This window comes from Phascolarctos cinereus, unplaced genomic scaffold (assembly GCF_003287225.1).
Source record: "Phascolarctos cinereus isolate Bilbo 61053 unplaced genomic scaffold, phaCin_HiC Scaffold_9;HRSCAF=440, whole genome shotgun sequence".
Taxonomy (NCBI): Eukaryota; Metazoa; Chordata; class Mammalia; order Diprotodontia; family Phascolarctidae; genus Phascolarctos; species Phascolarctos cinereus.
The window spans coordinates 146,607,805-146,627,554 of NW_027556402.1; the positions used below are offsets into that span (position 1 = coordinate 146,607,805).

The following is a 19,750-nucleotide window of genomic DNA, read 5'->3' on the forward strand; positions in this document are numbered from 1 at the left end:
GGAAACTTCCTCATCTCATCTTGTAGTGTTTATTATGAGCATAACCAAATAGACCACCATGAAGATAATTATAGTTTATGTGCCAACCAACATCTGTTGCAGAGAAGGAAGAGGTAGAGAAATCCTATAAAAATCTTAAAAAGATTATCCAGAACAAGTCTACGTATACTTTGATACTTGGTGACTGTAATGCAAAAGTGCGTAAAAGTAAGAAGAGATGAAAGATATTGGTTCAAAGAAACCTGGGAAGATTTGTATGAACTGATGCAGAGTGAAGTGAGCCAAACCAGGAGAACAAGTTATACAATAAAAATAACATTGCAAAGACAAACAACTTTGAAAGACTTAGGAACTCTGATCAATTCAATGACCAGTCATGATTGCAAAGGACTGATGATGATCTATATGACTGAGAGGTGAGAGATTCAAGATGCAGGATGCGCCATACATTTTTGGATGTGGACAATGTGGGGATTTGCTTTGCTTGACTATGCATGTTTGCTATAAGGGTTTTGTTTTTCTTTTTCTTTTCCATTGGTGGGGGAGGGGAAGAATGAGAAGGAAAGAAAATAAATTCCCATCTTTAAATCTATAATCTTATGAGCCATTGATGCTGAAAAATGGGAAGTGAACAAAGATAAAAATATTGACTTTGATTAACTAATATAAAGCAGTCACCACAATGAAGAGGCCAAAAGAGTCTAGAATGTTTCTTAAACTGCAAACACTTGATATACTTGCCAGACACTTGAAAGCAAAGAGCAATTTAGTTTACAAACTTATTTGTAAAACACTACATAGGAAGATGGTGAAAGATTATAATCAATATTGTTTCATAAAACAGTAAAATGCAATAAAAATAAAAAACATGTCTATAAAACAGTTGTTCTGTATGTGATTTTCCTAAGTCACATAATTCTAAGATGATAAAGTCTGGATAAAAGTGGCTAGAGGACAAAAATTGAGAGTAAATGGAACAAATTTGTCAATGACTCTATAATAATTTATTTTCATCTTTAACAATGGATCCACCCTGTTTGGACTGGAATGCTTCCATCCCAAATGTGGCATCATAATGAATAGAAGTGGAACTTAACAAGACAAAATAGGAAAGAGCAAGTGAATTAGACTAAGTCTATATTAAGGAAGTTCATGCTGGAAGCGAAAGAATATTAAAATAACTGAGGGCTTGTTTTATAAGGTATCTCAGGGAGAGAAGATACCAAAAGCATGAAAGAAATCACAGATGACATTATCATTATTATTATTGTTATTATTATTGCCTCCAAAAGGCAACCAAGGGAGTATCAATAACAATTCACCCATATGCATACTTTTTCATCTTTACAAAACCTTTTGGAAAATGATCTATATATTTATCAAAGGTACTTTTAATGAAAATATGAGAAAGGAGCAGGATGTCTTTCATAAACTTTCCTCCAAAACAGACTGCATCTTATTGTTTTTCCCCCAGTTATTTTATTTATGCCTTAAAAAAAAAACTTCACCTCCACCATTGTATCACTTTGTAACAAAGAAAAATTTGAGTCAAACTCAACCAGTAAAGTAAGTATTCATAGTCCCTAACCTTTATCCCAAGGTGAAAGAGGCATATTTCTTCTTTTTTTTTTCCTCTGGGACCTAAATTGGATCTCAATCAATCAATAAACATTTATTAGGTGCCTACTATATACCAGTATGTGCTAAGCCCTGAAGATAAAAAAGAGACAAAAGACAGTCCCTGACCTCAAGGAGCTTACAATCTAATGGAGGAGACAACATGCAACAAACATATACAAAGCAAGCTATATACTGTACAAGATAAATAGGAAATAATTAATAGAGGGAAGGCATTAGAATCAAGAGTGGTTGAGGAGGCTTCCATTAAAAGTGGGATTTTAGTTGAGACTTAAGAAATTGGGGGAGGTCAATAGCTGGAACTGAAACATCATAATTGTCATCACAATTAATAAAGGACCATACCTTTACAGTCACACAATTGACTAAAAGAGTCAGAAAATACAAGATTCTGCTGTATATTGTTTTTTTAAAAGTATTAGACTCAATGAAACAAAATGATATTAAAGTTTTCACGTCAACAGTAAGTTATGCATATAAAAAAAATATAAACACAGATATATGTAACTGCAATGCTAACTCTGCTCCACTACTCTCTGATTATTGTCAAGCAAGACACAAAACAGAGAGACATATGCTTATGAAGGGTATTCAACAACCATCATGGAGGATATCCTGCAAAACAGAAGAAGCATTACCAAGAGAGGGTAGACATCCTTTAGATGTTCCTCTTTGCAGGTAATATTGTACTAATTGCATTGAACCCCCAAAACATTATAGGACCTCTTCAATGAAATCCGTGATTTTGCAAAAAAGAAGCTGACCACAATCCGTACAGGAAAAAATTAATGAATAAATAATGCCTGTTGTCCAGGCTTGAACATGCAGTGGCTGGTTAATCACATTAATCCAAATATGTTACAGATAAAAAATGAATTGGGACCAAAATTGAAGAGGCGAACTATTTTGAATGTAGAAAATCACATAATGCCTTCAATGATTCCAAGCTGCTCCCCAGTGTAAAAATTCATAATTAAAAAATAAAACCAAACACAAATGTTCTCCTGGCAATACTCTATGCTTATAAATTCTGGGACACTGATATGTCTGAAATATAAAAATTCTGGATGGCACAAAGAAAATGAGTGAGTCATTTGATGACAGCTAGCAAAAACTTGTGGACAGTCTGAGTATAAGATTGGTATCCACAAAATAGAAGAGTTCTAGCACCTTTGGTAAATTCTCTATGGAGAATTTATGAGAGAATCAGCAATAATTGCCCAGGATAAAGAGATACATATGCATTGTAATCCACCATAATGGTGGGCAAAATCAATATTGATAAGATCATCGATCAATGGAAAATTACAGTATATTTAGTACTTAATAGAGTAGTGATCTCCATTTTAATAGCATTATCTCCATTGAACAGTATTAACAGCATTAACTTGTCTGGTGCCATTTATAATACTCTTAAAGTCTTTAACTAGATCAGTTTCCATCTCCTGATCTTCAGATCTCACTAGCCAAAATCCATCAGACTTCCTGCTATTAGATAGACTCAATTGAATATATTTCTTTACCACCAAAAAGATAAAAACTCATGTGCACTATTCTAGAAGGCGTTGACAAAGAAACATCTTCAAATTCGTGTCTTAGACTCCAAAATGGAAAACAAGGCCACTCTTATATTTTCTATTTTTAGTTGCTGATTGTTTTTCATAACAACTTTTGGACCAAAATCTACATGGCAAGAAGGGGTGTTTGAATTAGTATGAGTTTGTTTCTTAAGTAAAATAAATCTAATTCCATCTGCCTGTTTGAAATGCAAATGATATTTTGTACCATAAAATTAAGAGGTTAGCCTTTATTTCAGAGAGCAGTCATTGCATTAAAATGAAGTGAAGAAGATATGTCATTTATACATCTGGTTAAGCTGTAATTTACTTCAACCTTTTTGGAAAGCAATGTAAAATTACACAATGAAAGTTACAAAAATAGTCATACTCTTTGACTCATTGGTCCTACTACTGGGATAAGGAGATTATGGATGCCAGGTTTAGGAGCCATCTATCTTAACAAAACTACTCCTAACAACACTCTTTGTCATAGCAAAAAGTTGGGAAGAAAAAACTAGATTGAGAAATTGAGAAAATTGAGAAATCATTGACCAAATTTTGGCATAAGAAAGTTGAAGAATTTTACTACGCCATAAGAAATGACAAACATTCCAAGAAATACAGGAAAAATGTGTGAAGACTTTGAGTATAATCTGTGAGTGCAAAATGAAGAAAAGAAAACAAAAAACTATATACATATATGTGTATATGATATATATCTATTTATATATATATATATACATATATATAGATATATATCTATTTATATATATCTATATATATATATACATATATATATATATATATGCACATACATAGGTATGTATGTATAGATAGATAGATATAATTTTCTTTTGAGGAGTTACTTTTGGTCCAGGGTAGAAAAAGGGTTTGAATAGTATATCTTCATAACTGAAGACAATAACAACAATCCTTGTTAATTAATTCTTAATTTATAATGTTCTTATGTATATGTCAATGGAAACTAAAACAAAATTCTTAATTTTCATTAGAGGAAATTTTTAAAACGCTTCCTCATCAGCATTACCTACCTCCAGTCCAATCTTTTTTTTATAAATTTCACCGTTATCTCAGAATTAAAAGGAACCTCAGAAGCTATATGTAATCAACCCATTTCTGGAAGAAAAAAAAACCCTACAATACAGCCAACAGGAGTCATCCAACTCTTCTTAAAGTCCTCCACTAAGGGGGAGCTCACTACCATGCAATGGGATAGCTCGTTGTTAGGAAGTTTTCCCTGACATCAAATATAAATTTACCTCTTTGCATCTTCTACCCATTCCTCTCCAGAATGCTGGAGAGTTCTGCTCTTTGGTAGGTCAAAGGCTATAAGAGATCAGGGAGGATAAGCAAATGTTTTTTGTGTAAATGTATTAACATTACTATTCTTGGGGCAGCTAGGTGGCTCTGGAATCAGGAGGACTTGAGTTCAAATCTACATAACAATACCAGTTTCATGACCCTGGGCAAGTCACTGAACCCCATTGCCTAATCAAAAAAAAAAAAGAAAAGAAAAAAAATTACTATTCTATTGGGCAAGTGAGAGAGTGAAAATGAAGGGAAACTCCAAGGACTATTGAATCCCAAACCACTTCCTCAGGGGATCTTTCTGTCCTGAGACCTACATGGAGTCTTCACTCACTGACCAACTTCATGGAACTCCTCGGGTTCCTGGTAGATTCAACATTCAAAACTTTCCTTCTCTCTCCCAGTTTTCCCCATTTTGGTCAGTGTCTATTTAATATGAAAAACTGTGAAAAAGCAATCATGTTATAATTGTCATGATGTCCCAACTAAACAGAGAGAAGAGAGATGAGGAAAAAGGGATGCTGAGAGAAAAGTGAACAGAACTGAAAGATTTATGCTTGCTGTCATTTTGCTGAAGATTCTGAACTCTGTGTACTTCCCACTCATATTAGAGGAAACATGAAATCAATCAGGCTGATTAGAAAGCTAGGAAGTCCATGATCAGCTGATTTATCATCATTACTATTATCTTGCATATAGACCTGGGTCCTTAGCACCCTAATTTTGGAATGAAGAGACAGAAGCAATAAAGAGAAACTTGGTGACAAAAATTTTGATTCTGCTCATGAAAGATAAAATATTAATAATTTAAAAATTGTTACTGTCAAGATTATGTGGACAATGTTCTCTATACTCCACAAAAATAATGCCAAACCTATAGCATAGTGAACACAAATATTATTGCAAAAAATGGGGAATGTTTCTCTTCTTTTAGGTTCTGAGATTTAAGAAAAAATGTACTTGAGAGACTAAGTCTCTGCTTGGATAGCAGTTAAGAAGTCAATTTAAATGAGTTCTTTAATAAGTGAGTTCCCTCATAGTTAAGTTGAGAGGGAAGAGGAAGGTTTTATACTGTATCCTTCCTATAAGAGACAGTGAGATTTAATGGAAAGGGCTGATTTGGGCGTCAGAAAGTCAGAAATTTGGGAGTTGGATCCTAGCTCTAGCATTTACCATGTGACCTTGAGTAAGCCCCTGAAGTTCTCTGAGATTCAGTTTGGTCTCCTATTAAAAACAAACAAACAAACAAGGATTAAATTAAACAACAGTTATATTGAGTGTTCACTCTGTGCAAAGCACTGTGCTGAATGCTAGAGATACAAACAACTGTGCCTGCCTTCAAGGCACTTACATTTTACAGGAGGAGAGAGAGTAATATTTTCACTTCTTATGTCACAGGACTGCAAAAAGGCTTTGAAATCTTAAAAGCTTGTAGACTTTTATTTGTCACTGTGTGGCTTTTTAGTGAATTTCTTCCTAAGAAAATCAGTTAAAGGAAAAAAGTCAAATGAGTCCGTTAAGAACCAGTTTCAGATAGCTCAGCATCTCTGTGTTTACAGCATCAGCAATGTCTACAGAGACAACAGAGCAGGCCAGTTCTGGTTCATCATCTCTCTAGACCAGGTGTTATTAACCTTGTTATGTGTCATAGACACCTTTGATGTCTGGTGAAACCTATGGACCCCTTTTCAGAATGATGTTTTAGAATCAGTATACATAGGATTACAAAGGAAAACAAAGACTAGTGAAAATGAAGCTTTTTAAAATTTTTTTTCCCTATCCAAATTCCCAGACTGCCTGAAATCTATCCACAAACACTTTAACTCCTGTTGCAGATTGACAGTTGGAATGAATTGCTCCATTGCTCCAAAAAGCCACAACCAAATCTCCTGGGCAGTCTGGTGTCCCCTCACTGAAATGACAAATTATTTAGGGCCATACCTGGTGATGTCTCCACCCCTGCACCCCACTCTACTCCTGACCTGATCCTCTGATCTCTTGGAGCAGCCTTAGAAAACAGGTTCTTTAGAAGATGGGACAAACAGTCCAAGACTGTACATGTAGGTGAGGCGCCCATGACTGGCATACATGGCCATAGCTATTTCATGTGTCCAACACCCTGGCTCACAAGCTATCTCGACACTAGGATATTCTGGTCCTCAGAAGGGAATATGTGATTTTGCACATCCAGTGTGAGAAGTTCCTTCATTGATGCAGATCTCAAGGACCTTAGAGATAATTAGTCCACTCAGCATTTCACAGATCGAGAAATGAAAAGCTCTATGAAATTAACTAACTTTCAATGCCGCAAAGCTAGTTAATGACAGACCCAGTACAAGAGGCCGAGTCTCCAATCTACCAGTCCATCACTCTCCAGTAAAGTAGGATGGCTATAGAACAAGGGAGCCCTAATATTTTCCTCATGAGGATGACTTTTGGTTTGCTTTTGGCATTTGGTTCCTTTTGGTCCAGGTTAGTACCTGGACCTTTCTTTCCTTCCTTTTCTTTCTTTTTCTTTCCTTCCTTCTTTCCTTCTCTTTTTCACTCTCTCTCTCTCTCTCTCTCTCTCTCTCTCTCTCTCTCTCTCTTCTCTCTCTCTCTCTCTCTCTCTTTCTTTCTTTCTTTCTCTCTCCCCCCCCCCACTTGGGTCCTGATTGGCTCAAAGTGAATGCAAACAGCAATTGTTTCTGTTTTGGCCAGAAACCCTGAGGGTCTTTGCCTCCCAGACTGATTTTTTTTTGACTAGGTAAAAGAGGTCATTCTCTGCCTCATTTCTTTTTTTTTTCATACTAAAATTACTTTATTACAGTTGTTTTTTTAACTTTTCTTTTGCTGTGATACAAAGGATAATTACAAACAAAACATGACATATGACCTTGTTATCTCTCATTTTCTGACAACTTGGTAACAGCTTTAAACGCACAGTCCATGCAATTAATATACGTTATATATGAACTATAATGTATGCAAAACCAGAAGAATACTGACAATATACTGTACAATAAGCCTCACCAGTTAGTGCTGTGGACCATCTTTACTGAAGAGAAAATGCGCACTTGTATCATCCATAATAGCTGGTGCTCATATCAAAGGAAGGGCCTCATTTCCCATTGCAACCCTTTGTAAACCTCCACTGTGGGCATCTGTTCGGTCTGAAAACTCAGAGGATTCGACAAAGGTGTAGTGAAAAAACAAATTTATTAGTATGGTGGCAGCACATCACACTTTCAACATGATTCTCTCTCACTCTAAAAATCAGTCCTAGTTTCCAGAACCAGAAGTCCTTCACCCACCATGAAAATGTGACAGGCTCAAGGGCTTGTCAAAAGAGAAGACGGCAACTGCCACAAGAAAGGCAAGTGATCTAACCAAATTTTGAATCCTGTGGAATCCTTAATTTCTCCTCCTCACCACGGGGAGTTAACAAGTCACGAAGGCGTTCTTGATGAAACACAACTAGACCTTCTCAGGGCATTGATAACTCAGGTCTACCTCATTTTCTATCTAGCTTTTATCACTGAATGGGCATTGCCTCAGACAAACTGAGACCTGGGAAGACCTTAGCTTGAAAATGCCAAGGTCTTCCAATGTATCCCGGGCCATCTCCAGTCATCTTGATCTGTATTTTGCCACTGGACCCAAATGGCTCCAGAGGATAAAGTGAGGCTGGTGACTTTGCACAGACCTCCCTCACTTAAATCCAATTCGCTTGCATGTCATGGTATCACCTCCCTGATGTCTGGTCCTCTTCGAGAACAACATTGGGTTTCTGATTGGGGATTCTGTCAGTATTCATGATCGATAGAGAAGGAATGATGGTGGGGTATTAACCAGTCTGGAGATTTACCTGCTAAGTTTTTAAGACTGATGGTACTAGACAGGAAATAAAAGTCAAAGAACCCCTTCAAGCTAACCTGAGAGATGTGGAAGGTAGGAAAAAAATGTCCTACAGATGGATAGTAAATCACTTTCAGTCATTCTTCCATGGAGATTCATTCAATAGATATTTATTCATTTCCCACTATATGCAAAATATTATACTAGGCACTGAAGGAGATATCAAGTTTAGATAAGGAATTTTCTTGGCTCTCATGGAGCTGGACTCTACTAGGGAGTTAAAATCTAGCAGACCCTGCCAAAGAGTTGTTAAGGGATTTGGAGGATGGGGTGGGAACTTCCTGACTCTTATCCCCAACTATAAGACAACAATAAATCCTTCAGTAGATGCTAGGTGTCGGTCAGACCCAGGAAACCTGGCCTAGCAGTCCCCTCATCATTCTAAATGCAAAGCACTCTCTGTGAACAGAGGATAAAATATATAGACCTGACAGGGAACTCAGAGGCCATTTATTAATTCAACAGCCTGTTTTACAGATGAAGAAACTGAGGCCTGTGAAGGTTAAGTGTCTTGTCCACAGTCCTAAATGTTAGAAACAGAATTTGAGGTTCCTCCTATTGGTTCTAATTCTTCCTTACAATATAACTAATGTGAAAATATAGGAATGTTTATGTATAGCCTATTTCAGATTGTTCTCCATCTTGGGGAAAGAGGAGGAGAGGGAGGGGGAGAAAAATTTAAAACTCAAAAGCTTATGGAAGTGATTGTTGATAAATCAAAATAAATTAATTAAAAAATCATTGTAAAAAATAAAGAGCTTCCAAAAAAAAAAAAAGAATTCAAACCCAGGTCCTCTGATAGTCAGTGCTCTTTCCACGATACCCATAGAAGTAAACTTCTGCAGGACCCCAAGTCAAGATGTTAGGGTTCCAGCCCAGGGTCTGCTATGAGCTAGCTGGGCCAGTCTGCTCAAGTGACCTAGCCCCTCTGGGCCTCTACTTACTGATTTGTTAAATGTTAAATTACACCAGTGTCAAATATCCTATTCTGGTCCATCATCCTCTCAAGTTGTCAAACCAGTCTTCCTAAAAGTTGGGTCTGACCAGGTCACCCTCCCTACTTATAAGCTCTTATAGCTCCCTATTACTTCCAGGAACAAAAATAAAATTTTCTGTTCGGTCTTTAAAGTCCTTCATAATCTTCCCAGTCTTCTTACATCTTACTCCCCACCATGGTCTCTGCTATCAAGGCCTCCATGCTGTTCCTCCCACAAGACATTCCATTTCCAGACTTTGGGCGTTTTCTCTGCCTGAACTCCATGCCTGTAATTCTCTCCCTCTTCATCTTGCCTCATGGCTTCTTCTAAGTCCCAGCTAAAACCCCACCTTCAGCAAGAAGCCTATTCTGATCCCCACCCCCTCCTTATGCTATTACCTTCCCTCTTCGATTACCTGCAGTTTGTCCTGTATATATCTTGTTTTTACGTTGGTGTTTACATGCTGTCTCTCCCATGAGACTGTGAGCTCCTTGAGAACAGAGACTGTGTTTTTGCCTTTAGTTATTTGTATCTCCAGCACTTAGCATATGCCTGACCCAAGGTCAGTGCTAAATACATGCTAATTGACTTGACCGATCATCTTTTCCAGCTCTAATAGTCTGATTCTAGAGTCTCCATTGATTGTTTGGGTGCTCGCCATACCCAGTCATGTGCTAAGCTATGAGTTCACTGGAAAGAAAAGCAAACCAAATTTCTTACAGCAAATATCAGGCACAACCTGTAGCCTTGAGGCCACATGTGGCCCTCTAGGTCCTCAAGTGAGGCCCTCATGGATTCAGTCAGAGGGTTGCAGTTGAAGACCTAGAGGGCCAAACGTGGCCTCAAGGCTGCAGGTTCCCAACCTAGGCAATGCAGTCTTTCCTGAGCTGAGGCTGTTTTGAAATGTGTGGATGCATGAGTCTGAGGTTCGAAGGGCAGCAGCTATACCCAGTGAGTCTTTCGGAATGGTTCAGAGAAAGCAGGGGGAAGACTTGAAATGCTGGCCTCCCTTCATATTTATTGGTCCCTTCCTCCCCAAGAATACAGCCTGAGCTGTATTTACAGTACCGGGTGACTAGAGGCTGATGGCACACACCATCTGAAATTTCAACAAACCCGGCATATGCCAAGAACCCAGGAATCTGGGGCTCAAATTACTCACATCGACTGATTGTGCTATTGTGAATTTTTATGTTTTCTCTGACCCTCAGAACCTTTGTAGGTGACATCGTCACACTACAGTGAGTACAAAGTAGGTGGTCGATAAATGCTTATTGAGGTGGTAAAAGGCTAGGGCTGACTCGAGGCTTTCTCCTAGGCAAAATGAGTGCCCTTTCCCTTTCTGTTCATCTTTAACTGATCTTTCAACTCAATAAATCCATGTAAAATAGTAATGGCTAACATGTGTATAGCACTCACGATGTGCCAGACACTGTGCAAAGTGATTTACAATTATCTCATTTGATCCTCAAAACAATCTTGGGAGGTAGGGGCTATTATTATCCCCATCTTACAGATGAGGAAACTGAGGCAAACAGAGGTTAAATAACTTGCCCATGGTCACACAGTTAGTATGGGTTCAAGGTCAGATTTGAATTTAGGTCTTCTTGATTCTAGGCTGAGCACTGTATGCACTATGGCATTACCTAGGTGCCCTATTATCTCTAGAATAAAATATAAAACCTTCTGTTTGGCTTTTAAAGACAAACATTTGAGACCATCTGGAAAGCAAAAGGGGTGGGGAGTATCCAGGCTAGTTGAGGGTACCACGGGGAGGATGAAAAGAGCAGCTAAAATTAATAGGTTAGTAGAAAGAAAGCTCGTGGGATTATAATATTGGGAAGGACCTCAGAGGCCACCTAACAGAACCCTTTCATTTTACAGATGAGGAAACTGTCGTTGTTGAGTCACTCAAGTCATGTTCAACTCTTTGTGACCCCTTTTGGGATCTTCTTGGCAAAGATACTGAAGTGGTTTGCCATTTCCTTCACCAGCTCATTTTACAGATGAGGAAACTGAGGCAAATAAAATGAAGTAACTTGCCCAGGGTCATGTAGCTAGTAAGTATTTGAGGCCGGATTTGAACTCAGGTCTTCCTGACTCCAGGGCCAGCACTCTATCCACTGTACCACCTAGCTGCTCCTAGGGAGAACTGAGTTCCAAGGAAATCAAGTAACTTGCTTAAAGTCACAAAGGTAATCAATATAAGAGACAGGATTTGAACCCAGATCTTCCAACACCAGCCTCCATGCTCTTTCCACTACACCACACTGCTCTCCAGCCCTTGTCTCCATGCCTTTACATAGACAAGTCCCCACGCCTCAAATGCACTCCTTTACCTCTGTCTTACTCATGATCTTACTCTTCCCCTGACACAATTTGAAGACTGAATTGGACATTCAACTTTTGTATGTCAGCCCTTGGAGTTTTTTCCTGATAGCAGCTGGTGAGGCCCATTAGGGATCTACTTATTCAAATGGACTACCAAATCACCACCACTTCTCACCCCTCTGCTTCACTCCTATGTAACTGATAGAATCTTCCTAAGAAATCTCTCCATTATTTTAATTCTAGCACCTCCTTGGAAGGAAGTCTAGGCAGACTTCCAGGAGCTTCCTCAAAAACGAGTGAGAAAACCAGCCCTATTCTGCTTCACTGCAAGTTTAATAGGTGAAGAAGCTTCATATTCTACCATTAACTTTAAGCACCCAGTGATTTCCCCAGTGAGGATACTCCCTCCACCAATCTAGATTGCAACCCTTTTTTAACTTAGTAGTAAATGGTTGAGAGTTGTTGTGGTTGAAAAATCTATCCCCTTGCTACCAACCTGGTGATGAGCTCCAATAGAGTTGACTAGGCTAGTCATCAGATAATTGACATGCCCAGTACTGGTGGCCTCCAGCTTCACAGAAGCTGTTGGAGATGGCATTCTGTTGGCACAGCCTGCCAATACCTGGGGTCACCTCTGTCCTACAAAAAGTCCTAGCAATTTAAGTTTATTGGAGTCTTTAAAATCTGAGGGGGAAAAAATGGATAAATATCATACTCTGTGCCAGTTGGCTGGCAACTAGGTTATCCTATTCAGTTATTGATGTAGTATTTTAGACAGGACTTTGACCTTATAGAACATGCCCAGAGGAAAGCAACTAGAATATCAAAGAATCATGGGATTGACTTGAAGGAGTCATGGATATTTAGCTTAGAAAAGAAAGTGAGAGGGTGGAGGGGAAGGAGGGAGCTCGTTATTTCTGTCATCAGATATTTGAAGGGCTGTCAGGTGGAAGAGGGATTAGATTTTTCTGCTTGGCCCCATCAGTCAGAATTAAGAAAAACAGGTGAAAGCTTATAGGGACACAGTTTTCAAATCAACTATGTAAGGATTTCCCAATAAACAAAGTGGGCATGAAATGGAATGGGATCCGCTGTGAATAGATGACCACTTGTCAGATGTGTTCCAGTAATCCATTGGTCAGGGGATTGGGTTCCACTATCTCTAAGGTTTCTTTCAATTCTAGGATTCCAGCCTCTTCTTAGAACAGCTCTTCCATGGACTATATCAGGAAGAAGTCCTTAATCTCTGTTGTCCCAAACATGCCTTTGGCAGTCTGACGGACTATGTGAATCTCTTATCGGAAGAACGGTTTTAAATGCACAAAATAAAATATTAAAAATTACAAAGGAAAGCAATTATACTGAGACACATTTATCAAGGTAAAAATAAAATTAAAAAGTTGATGGACCTCCAGTTAAGAACCCTTGGACTAGATAGAGTAGAATCAAAGGAAGGAATCATTTTCCCATCATTCACTGCTCAGCACCTTGACCTGTCATTTCCCTCACATCTCTCTTCTTTTATTCTTTGGCACAAACAAACTTGGTCGTTGGGATACTCAGAAACACACCCTCTGTTTATTTGGAACTGCCGTTCCCAAACTAAGAGTAAAAGTTCATCGAAGGGAAACTTGCTCCTATTTGGAAGGTGGCCTCTCCTACTGCCATTGTTCTCCCACTGGCCTACAGAATGACTTCCCCTTTTCATTCTGTTCTCTGTTGGAAACCTCTTGGGATGCTGAGGTCACACTATTACTATGAACATTCTGATTACTAGGAAGAAGCTTAAATAATCTGGCATAACTTAGTCTGGAAACAGAAGCCTGGGAGATACTTCAGTCAGCAGCAAGAATAGGAAGAAGCTGCTGGGTAGACGATGGAAGCTTGTTTGTTCTTCATTTCTACTGAGGACTACATATAAGAAAACAGGGATGAAACAGGGATGAAGGGCAGGAGAGGTTTAGACTATACATCAGCAGGGAGGATCTAGAACATGCTTACTGGTTTTTAAACAGGGAATCTTAAAAAACAAAAACAAGGACAGATTGCTTCCCCAAATGTTTCAAAGGTCCCTTGCCATTCTGACATTGTGTGATGACAGGTTTACACAAGAAGTCAGCTGCATTCCAACCACTTACTCACATACCTAAACATCTTACAATCACTAGAAAATTACAGCAACAAGTAACCCAAAGGGCAGTAGAAAAAGGCATCTTGGGTTTAAGTAAACTGTAGTATAATATTAAGGATGAACTATTAAAAATATACACACACACGTGTATAAATGTGTTAATATATGCCTATATATGGGCATACATGCATGTGCTCATATGCATATATTTATATCCTATGTTTATATATGTGTTTATATATATATCTATATATGTGTGCATATAGTGTGTGTGTGTGTGTGTATGTGTGTGTGTGTGTGTGTGTGTTAGGGACCTGTATGGCCAGAAAAGAGGAAATCCTGACAAATATAATGAGACAATAGGTGAACAGAATGAATATTAAATTATTACTTGCTACTTTTGAGATATTGAAATATCCAGAAGACCTCTAGTATGTCAAATAGATCTTCCATGGAAGACTTACAGAAAGATATGAATTTACTCCTTCCCTATTTCTACCTCTTAGAAGCCCTAGTTTCACTGAAGATTTGGCTCATATTCCCACAGGAATCCTTTTCTGTTCTTCCTGATTGGTAGTACTTTCTCTTTCCTCAAATTATCATTGCATTTAATTTTCTTTCTGAATATGGTAAACATCTTATCTTCCCAGTAGAACATAAGTTTCTAGGAGGCAGGGACTATTTTCCCCTCTCTCTTCCTATCTCCCCCTCTTGCTCTAAATCTACTGATATGTGTCGTTATCCAAGGGCTGATCAGGAAAACATACATGCAGAGAGGGAATAAAGGGGAGTCCCCATAACATCAGATTAAAGTCACTAGAGGAATAGCCTTCACCATTTCTATCCCTTCCCTGTTTCTGTATCTGCTTTACCTCCCTGATGTAGGCAATCTGAGTTAATGATGGAGGAGGGGGAGAAGGGAGAAGTAAATGAGGGAGAAGCAAAGACATTCTAACTTTCCAAGTTGTGAAACTTTAATTGTAAACAGACCACCCAGTTTACAAGGGCAAAATCAATTTATTTGGACACTATGGGCATGCACCCTTGGAATCCTCCTAACCATTTTGTCCACCTAAAGATGAAGCAGCCCAGAGAAAATCTTTTGGAGAAACCTGCTAAGATTCTATTTTGTATTTAACTGTTGAAGAGTGTTCTGTTCTGAGGCAGGCAAATGTTCTTGAAAAGTCCCTTTCATTTTTCTCTCTCATTAAATCACTTAAATACCCCAACATTAAATGGACTCTGGGAAAAATCTGTCAGAAAGAAAGGGAGGACCTTCTGGATTTCAGATACTCTGGTGCAACCTATGAAAAAGACTTGCCATCTGCAAGATCAGAATGAAGGATTCTATTTTCCATAAGAGAAAAAATAATACCAAACCACAAGCATTTCTTCTGAACTGTGTGCCCAGGATGTAGCTTCAAAACCATCTACCAAACCAAGCAGCAGCCATGGGCAGGTGCCAAACAGAGCTGCTGCTCACTAATCCCACTGGGTGGCACCTATCACAACATCCTCAACTGCCTACAGTCATTACCGTGGCTTTCGGTCTTTGCTTCTGGGATCTACTTAGTTGCTGTGTGAGTAGCCAAGAAAAGCATTGGAAGCTGAGCTTATAGAAAAAGACCAGAGCCAGCTTCATAGGTTGTAGGCAATGATCACACCCCATGACATTAAATAGTCCCATCAATTAGAAAACCAAAGATGTCTTCTGTAGAAATACTTCTCATTAAAATCAGATGGACCGTGCAGCATTTTGTTGTGGTAATCAGTCATTCCAAAGAATTGTGAAAATCTGGGTGAAAATCAAAGGCAGAGGAAGCATAACGTGGCACTCAGTTTTCCCCCCTGCCATAAGTAATCTGCTTATTCACCAGGCAGGATTTTGGCAACTGGTCCATCCCCAACATTAAAGTCCTCAAGGATGCCAACACTTATTTTGGTGAACTGGAAATAAAGTGCTCGGAAAAGATTGCTTCTTGTTTTTCCTTTCAACTTCCCTGTCAAAACACATAAGAGAATTCGGACTAATCAAAAGGCCCAAGTGAGTGAGGGCTGGTTAAGTTGGCCAGGCCCAACCTTGAGTTCAGAGAACTCTAATGCATTCCGCCTGCCTCAGTCAAAGACAAAGTCCAAGGGGGCTGTGTTTTCTATAAGGGCAGACCTCCCTGAAGGGTGCAAAGAGAGAATGGTAGCAAAAACACCACACCCTGGCTGCTTTGCTCAACACTGACAACCCTGTCAGTCACAATAGCATTTCCAGACACACAATGAGCTGAAGTTGTTTTTAAAAGCCTTTTGTTCAAAGCTAAGAAGGTAGCAATTTACACAAACCTAAAGTCAGGGAAACAGTGTGTTACAGTGGATAAAATGAAACAGTTGTCATCAGGAAAAATGGGGATCAAACCCTGCATCAGATATTTACCAGTTGGGTCAACTCTGGCCAAAACGTCTAACTTCAGTGGGAACCAGACACATAAAATCTGTGTATGTGTGTGTGTGTGTGTGTGTGTGTGTGTGTGTGTGTGTGTGTGTGTGTGTACTAGAGGCAATTCCCACCCCACCTGAATATGCTACAAATTGGTGGAATTCAAACTCACTCTGTTGGAGTGGTGAGCACATGATCATCAGTTATCTAATTTCATACAGAAAAGAAGCTACCACTATATTCATTTGGTTATAAGTTTTTCATGAGCCAGGGCTAAGTCTCCTGCATCTCACTTTCTGTAGTACACAGGACTATGATATGTAATGATGATGATGATGATGATGATGATGATGATGATGATGATGATGATGATGGTGATGATGATGGTGATGATGATAGTGATGATGATGGTGATGGTGATGGTGATGATGATGGTGATGGTGATGGTGATGGTGATGGTGATGGTGATGATGGTGATGGTGATGGTGATGGTGGTGGTGATGATGATGGTGATGGTGATGGTGATGGTGATGGTGATGGTGATGGTGGTGATGGTGATGGTGATGGTGATGGTGATGGTGATGGTGATGGTGATGGTGGTGATGGTGATGGTGATGGTGATGGTGATGGTGATGGTGATGGTGATGGTGATGGTGATGGTGATGGTGATGGTGATGGTGATGGTGATGATGGTGATGGTGATGAGATGATGATGATGTTCTCAGTAATAATGATGTAGAATAGCAACAGGATCAACATGCAAGCTGAAATAGCTGCATTAGGGGCTTTCTTAAACTTTCTTTGTGAGTTATGAATTCCTCAGGCAGTCTGGTTTGAAACACGTAAAATAAACTACATTGCAAAGGAAACCAATTATACTGAAACATAGTTTAAAAAAATTAAAAAAAATTTTTTTATAAAAACAAGTTCATGAATCCCAGGTTAAGAACCTCTGATCTGGATTGATCCAGACCAAACAAGATTTACCCAGGGAAAGATCATTCTATTCTACATGACCAATTCATTTTCTAAAATTCCTAGACCCTATATGCTTAGAAAGTATACTATTTAATTCATTGGAGAGATCTATAAACTTGAGGAAATCTGATTTTGTATATATTAAATGTATTTTGTATAATTCTTTCTCTTTCCTATGAAACTGATCTATAAGATGAGAAGTTTAGACTAGACTCTAAGACCCTATATGGGCCTAGGAATTAAAAAAACGAATTGGTCATATGTTGTAGAATAATCTTTCCCTTTTTTCATTTGGAATCAATCAGTCAATCAATAAATATCTATTAAGTACCTACTATGTGCCAGGTGAGTGGTACAGTGAATAGAGAGCTGGATTTGAAACCAGAAAGACCAGTTCAAATCCAATCTCGATACACATGGCTGTATAACCCTGGGCAGATCATTTAATCTCTTAGAGTTTAAAGAAATTCTCTGAGAATTTAAATGGGAGCAGCTAGACTGAGCAGTAGATAAAGTATCTGCCCTGGAGTCAGGAGGACCTGAGTTCAAATCCAGCCTCAGACACATAATACTCACTAGCTGTGTGACTGGGGCAAGTCAACCCCAATTGCCTCATAGAAAAAAAAAAAAGAATTTAAATGGAAGAGAAGATCTGAAATGGTAAAGGGAGTTTCCACTCCTAGGTGTTTCCTATTCTAGAATTCTATTCTATCTGCTAGGCACTGAGATACAGATACAGACGTAATACACTGTTCCCCAGCAAAGTAAATGGGTGAGAAATGGAGACATGGGTGTAAAGTAGAATTTCTGAAGTCCTTTCTGAGACAAAAGAATCATTACAAACTGTATTGCGGTCAGAGGTTTAAATAGCTCACAAAGACAATGAACTTGCCTCTAGGACACAGACTTCATTTCATTTGTCCCTTGGCTTGGCCTGGAGTTAGAAAGAACTGGATTCAAATAAATCCTGCCTTTAGACACTTATTGTGGGGCAGCTAGGTAGTGCAGTGGATAGAGTACTGGCCATGGAATCAAGAAGACTCATCTTCCTGAATTCAGAACCAGCCTCAGACACTTGCTAGCTGTGTGAGCTAGCTTAAGTGAGCAAGTCACTTAACCCAGTTTGCCTCAAGTTTCCTCCTCTATAAAATGAGCTGGAGAAGGATGGCAAATGGAATGCCAAGAAAACCCCAAATGGGATCAGGAAGAGTCAGACATGACTGAAAAAACGGCCAATCAACAAAATTGTAAGATATTACAATTGAGGTTGTAAGAAGTAGTAAAGGGTTGTTTCAAAGACCCTGTTGTCACCTCTCGCTTGCTACCTCTTGTTTTCAAATGGGTGTCACCTCATTAGAATGGAGACAGGAGGGTATACTATGCACCTCAATAGTTTCTTTGGAACACACTCCAGAGCTGGGGTTTTGTGCATTCCCACAGAGTGAGATTCTCACCTTCCTTAGGATTTCCGTGCATCCTTTCAGAACTTATGCTTATCATGCTACACCAAATTGTGGAAGGGGGGGCCAGGAAGGCAGCACAGACTCTGACCTGTGTCTCCCCCAGCTCAGCTCTTATTCCTGCCTAACTGAAAAAAAGGTAAAGAGTCCTGGAAGGAACACCTCCAACTCCTCTAGAGCTACCCAGAAACCAAAGTCCATGCCCATAATGCATTGAGGTGAGGGAGGCCAATGAATGCTTACCCAGGAAACACGCAACAGTCCTATATTTGTAGGTTCCTAGTGATCTTTTTCTATCAGAGCTGAATGGTACTTAGGGCTTGCACTTTCCTCTCTCCTGAGATCCTATATGTTATCCTTCTCATTGATTGTAATACAAGTCCTTTGCTGTTGTACATAGGTGGGAAGTGAGAGAGGCCTGTCCTGGTTCAAGTCCAGTTTCCCAGCCAAGGACGACTCTTCCTTGGTTAACGATGATCAATTCTGATTCAGCCAGGTAAACCTCTCAGAAATGGGGGGGAGGGGAATATCTCATGCATGCATTCATAGGATAATAGATTCAGATATGGAAGGGATCTTAGAAGCTGAATAAAACTGCTTGTTTCACACTGAGTAAACTGAGGTTGAAATAAGTCAAGGACTTGCCCAGGGTCATATTGCTAGTAAGTATCTGTTCTTGTTCAGTCTTTTTCAGTTGTGTCTGATTCTTCCTGACCCCATTTGGAGTTTTCTTGGCAAAGATACTGGAGTGGTTTGCATTTCCTTCTCCAGCTCATTTTACAGATGAGGAAACTGAGGCAAATAGGGTTAAGTGACTTGTCCAGGGTCACACAGCTAGTAAGTATCTGAGGCTAGATTTGAACTCAGGAAGATGAATCTTCCTGACTTTATCCACTGCACCACCTCCCTGCCCCCAATATTTTACAACTGTCTTTTTGCTTAGCACAGTATCTGGAACATAGAAGGCACTTACTTAATAAATATAGATTCACTAATTGATATCTGGAAATTTAAAGCTGGAA

General features: G+C 39.1%; 1 protein-coding gene across 3 annotated transcripts in view; it reads left to right on the plus strand.

Moving 5' to 3' along the window:
- Positions 1-19,750, plus strand: part of LNX1 (ligand of numb-protein X 1) — a 228,879-nt gene that overhangs the window by 43,822 nt on the left and 165,307 nt on the right. Inside the window, exon 2 of one of the 3 annotated variants that reach the window (XM_020989947.2) lies at positions 19,129-19,224. The exons of the other annotated variants lie outside the window; for them this stretch is intronic. The gene's annotated coding sequence lies outside the window, so the exon portion shown is untranslated. The remainder of the gene's footprint in view (positions 1-19,128; positions 19,225-19,750) is intronic. 3 annotated transcript variants of the gene reach the window in all.